At 47.4% G+C, this 5,214-nt stretch overlaps 1 pseudogene across 1 annotated transcript; it reads left to right on the forward strand.

The window, feature by feature from the left end:
• The first annotated feature begins 608 nt into the window (after positions 1 to 608).
• Positions 609 to 1,875, forward strand: LOC147985222 (EPIDERMAL PATTERNING FACTOR-like protein 2; annotated as a pseudogene). Its single transcript, XR_015615104.1, has 3 exons — positions 609 to 1,086; positions 1,191 to 1,231; positions 1,321 to 1,875. The product of XR_015615104.1 is annotated as an EPIDERMAL PATTERNING FACTOR-like protein 2 (transcript).
• Positions 1,876 to 5,214: the final 3,339 nt, after the last annotated feature.

Consider the following 5,214-nt stretch of genomic DNA (forward strand, 5'->3'; position numbering starts at 1 on the left):
CAGGATCCACATGGAATTCGAGTGGGTTTTCACATTTCTACCGGTTGGCAAGGGCCACCTCCGGGCGTGATAGACGAATGGCCTGGGTGGGTTATGGGGCACTGGCGTGGGCTTTGTGGACCACAAGAAACAAGGATTTGATAAAAGGAGTATACATCAAACACCTGGCTGATCTATCATACAAACTGGTGTCTTTCTTGCAGCTCTGGAAACCTCTGTCAAGGGCACAAGACAGAAGGCACGTGGAGGGGCTCCCAGCAAATGTGCGAGCAAAGTGTACTGGGTTTCGTTGAGCAACACAAGGGGCACCTACGGCATGACACTTGACTATGCTACCTTGAGAGCCCGATGTTTCCCCTTTTTGACTGGGCACTGCGTCGCTTATCTTCGCCTTCGGGCTTGTAACGCTTGTACTTGCTATTCCGTACTTCGTTCTACTTATTCGGTCTGGAACTCGTGTCAAATCTGTAAGGGCCTTAGTCTAAGACCGGGCAAGCACCTCTTTTCGAACAAAAATGTGTTAGCCCAAGTCGAGACGAAGATGAGCTAGGAAATGATATGCACCCCTAAAAAAAGAGTAAGTGATATGCCCCTCCGGACACACGAACAACACGCACACAAGATACTAAACTCACCACCGACAAGATTATTATGAATGCACTCCAGAGTCTGTACCTGGAAATAGCTAGCTAATCCCCCACAACCCGCACCCGAATCTGCTAGAACTATTTTTTTCAACCCCAGTCCCAAATATTCTATCCTATTTAGCACTCCCCTTCTTCCTCCTCGTCTATCTCATCTCATCTCCCCCACCAAACCACAACATACCACACCAGAAATCTTGCTATGAACTCGATATTGATGCAATGAAACCGCTGATAGAGGTCTAGCTAGCTGCTGGAAGATTCAGATCAGTTTGCCGTAGGGGCCGGAAAAACCGATTGAGCTAGTTTAATTAAGAAGGTTCAACACAGACAAGAATGGTCCATCTTTTGCAATGCAGTGGCAGTACCCATATGCCGTTGCCTCTGTTCTTCCTCTCGGTCCTCCTCCTCCCCTCCATGGAGTCAGCACATTCAGATGCTGGTAAGACCTCTAGTGCTCATCTCAATGTTTCTAGTTTGAAACAGTCATTCCACATTTCCATGGTAGTTTCTTACTCAACTATACTTTCTCAATTTCTATCACAGGGAGGTTGCCACTGAGGTTACTAGAGATTGGCAGCAGTAAGGTACAAATAATCAACAAGTTGTTGCTATTGTCTGATGGACCTTTGCTTGTGCTACAGTGCTAATTAAGCATTGTTTATTAATGTTATAGGAGTAGAAGGGGGGACACAGAGGGGAGATGATGAAGATGGAACGGAGGGGCCTGATCGGATCAAGGCCACCAAGGTGTGAGAGTGTGTGCATGTCTTGTGGCCATTGCAAGGAAGTGCAGGTGCCCATAGTGCCACAGGATCACAAGCAGAGAGCTGGCCGAGAACACCATGATGCGGCGAGTGACATCGGTGCAGCGATGCTCGCTGCCTACAGGGGCAATGGTGGCATCTCGGACTACAAACCTCTGAGCTGGAAGTGTAGGTGTGGAAGCATAATACTTGATCCATGAAGTATTCAACACTCTAAAGTTCTCAACTCAACAATCAGGATCACTTCAATTGTGCAAATATGTATAGAGTTGTCCTCAATTGTTTTCCCACCTTTTTATTCTTCTTCTTCTTCCCCTTTTCAATTTTCCTCCAGACCAGACGTTCAAGGGAGGGAGAATGAGCTGCAAATTTCTTGTACATTTAGGAAGCAGTTTTGTCCACAAAATATAATTAGTGAATGTACCATGACCTGGCTTGACTTTAAGGTAGTAGAGGCAAGTGAACTATTTAGTACTATGCATTTATTTCAATTTGGCCATGGGCTCTTGTTGCGCTAGGGACAAACATCTGATCTGCTGAATACTGTATAAGACAGCATCAGGTACTACAACAATGTTAGGTAGGCCACTTATCACTGCCACCAAACAAATAATGATTAGTAATAAAAACTACCCTTTTGTTAACAAAGAAATAGAGGAATAATAAAACCTGAATGTCGATTTTATTTCAGTTCGAGCAACCATGCTAAGCTATGACATTATTGGAAGATGCAAGCCTAAGCAACATACCACTGATCACAGTCACAACGACAATGCTTTTTTTAATTCAAAATCTCCTTTATTCGTTTATAGGAATTGTTCCATCGTTTATAATCATGGGGATAAGTATTAGTAGTGGTTGCTTTTCTTTTCTTGTAAGAACGAGGGCCGCAGCTTTGGGGCAGGGAAAAGATTGTGATGACTTGACATTTCTGCAGCTGAGGCCGGACCACTCGTGAAGAAAAGGAGGAACTTGACCAAGGAAATGGATGGTAGCTCGTAGACCGCTCCCCACTATATTAGATGCCGATGCGGAGCACGAATCCGGCTGGTGTGGTGGTGGTGTGGTGTGGTGTACTCTCCCTTTCATATCATGGCTGGCTGGAGCTGCAGCTGGACTCGTCCTGCATGCAAGCCACTATGCCGCAGCGTGGCACCGGGCACAGATCTGGCGAGACCACCATTGCAATGCCATGTGCCTTGTTGCATGCATGATAATTTGAATCGGAATGGCTAGGTGCATGCCCGTCACATCCGAGTGAATACCATAAAACTACCATTTTTCGCGTCAGGGTTTTAAAAAAGTATCAGATTTTAGTTTGTCGCCTATACCTTTCAGAATCGGCATCATTTGTTTCACAAAACCAAAATCACCGAGTGTTTTACAATTGATCGTGATTATGACATGTCAGACCCGTTCTTAAACAAACTGTTTGTTTGACTATTTAGTTTAACCATTAACTTACATGTGGGGCCACATGTAAGTTGCCTCTTCTTCTCTTCTCCAGTGCCGGCCATCTTCTTCCATCCCCTCACATGCCCAACCTGCTAGCGACGACCCTTCCCTCCCCTCGTGCGCCCACCCCTTGGAGAGGCGATGACGCCTTCCTGGCACTCATGTGCCCACCCTGTCGGGGATGCCTGTGCCGAGGTAGGTGCTCTCTTGTGGCAGGGGCAACCTCATCCCACTAACAACAACCACGGCTGGGCAACGAAAGAGCCGTCTCAAGGAGATTGTCGTCATGAAGGAGCGTGACAGTGTCATACACTAGAGGTGGCTCACTGAGGGGAGCGTGACAGAAGGCCTAGCAGAAGGGTCTACGGGGCCCAGCGATATAAGGGAGCCCGAAGGGAAGGATAATCACCTAGGGATCATCTTTCCACCAGGGGCGGTGGTGACCTGGATCACATCTCTCTCTATAAAACGCTAACCTCCATCTTGTATATAAGGAGAGGCTAGGGGGCTCTCCTTCCCATATATTCTGAGATAAGGGAAAAAGCTGGATCTACTTCAACCCACCAGCCTTCCCAATCACATACCGTTAACATGATCTTCCCAATGGCAGAGACACGCCGAAAACAAAAGCTCACCCAGCGTGGGATCTACGCAATGGAGTCTGCCCCAAGCGAGCTCCTCACATGCTCTAATTCTACGATCAACTTTAGCTAAGACAAACACCGATGCCATATCCCACATCCTGGCAAGTTCTCCTTGGTGGTATATCTAGTCATTAGTGTTGTCGCCATTCACACTTATTTATGGACGCAGGCAGTAACCTCAACATCATCTTCCCTGACACCCTGGAAAGATAGGGATCTCCACATCTAGCCACCAGCCCTCGGATACCGATTTTCACGGTTTCGCTCCACGACGCCCACGTCCAATTCCTACGGCAGATTGATCTCGAGGTTATCTTCAACGATGAGGAGAATTTTTGAGCCAAGCAAATCCAGTTCGAGGTCGCTCCGTTCTGCAGCGGCTACAACACAATCTTCGGCAGGTCAGCATATAATCGCTTCATGGAAGTACCATCATATGCATATCTACAGCTGAAGATGCCATGTCCAAAGGGAACGGTCACAACCTATGTCAGCCCGGAGAGGGCACTTGTGGCTGAGGTCGCCAACATAGAACTCGCAGAGGCCGCATTAGCCTCTGCAGAGCTTGAGCGGATCCAGCGATGTGCAGACACCTCAATAACAGAGTTCCCAATGAAACAAAGGCTGGGTCCAGTTTTTCAACCTCCAAAGGGCACCAAAAATTTTCAGGTGCACCCGGAGGACCCGAAGAAAATGTGACAATTGGCGGAGACCCGTTGGAGGAACATGAGGACAACCTCCTCACATTCCTTCAGGCTAACTGGAACATATTCGCCTGGAAGCCCGTACACATGCCAGAAGTACCAGCAAACAAAGCGCAACACAACCTCAATGTCTGCAAGGATGCAAGGCCGATCATGCAAGCTCTTCGACATTTTTGCACGTAGATAAGGCAAGTGATTGGAGAGGAGATCGTCCGGCTCCTAGTTGCTGCGTTCATTAGGGAGGTGGCACACCCCGAATGGCTGGTCTACCCAGTCATGGTGCACAAGATGAACATGTTTGGGAGAATGTGTGTAGACTACATGATGAACCGATACGTGGCATGCCCCAAGGATCTGTTCCCTCTCCCACGCATAGGTTAAATCATTGATTCAACGACGGGATGAGAAAGACTATTCTCCTTGGACGCCGGTTCAGGATACCATCAAATATGTATGAAGGAGTCTGATCAGGAGAAAACAACTTCCATCACGTCCTATGTCCCCTTCTGCTTCATCATAATACCCTTCGGGTTCAAGAATGCTAGAGCAACATATCAGCGAACCATGCATAAGTCCTTCCATGGTTGTTGGTGTCAAAACCGGTAGACCTCGGGTAGGGGGGCGAGCTATGATATCAGATCGATGGGTAACAAGAGACAAGTGACACAATGCTTTTACCTAGGTTTAGGCCCTCTTCAAGGAGGTAAAAACCTACGTCCTGCTCTTCCTTATATTATGGGTGTATCAAAGTGCAAAGTTGATCTACTTTGAGATCTTAAGTTATGGACTAAACCCTAGCGGTAATGGTGGTGATGATGAATGCGTCTCTATAGACTAAACCCTTTGGCTTATATATGCACCATGGGTATCTAGGGTTACACATGGTCGGTTTCCATCTAGGGGTTACATGCCGAATTCAATTGATATACTTGGAGCACACGGCAAGTCCTCGGTGGAGCAGGTTAGAGGCCTCTGGAGTCCCTCCTCATCAATGGGCTGT

This window comes from Triticum urartu, chromosome 2A (genome assembly GCF_056163025.1).
Source record: "Triticum urartu cultivar PI428250 chromosome 2A, HENAU_Tu73, whole genome shotgun sequence".
In the NCBI taxonomy this organism is placed as follows: Eukaryota; Viridiplantae; Streptophyta; class Magnoliopsida; order Poales; family Poaceae; genus Triticum; species Triticum urartu.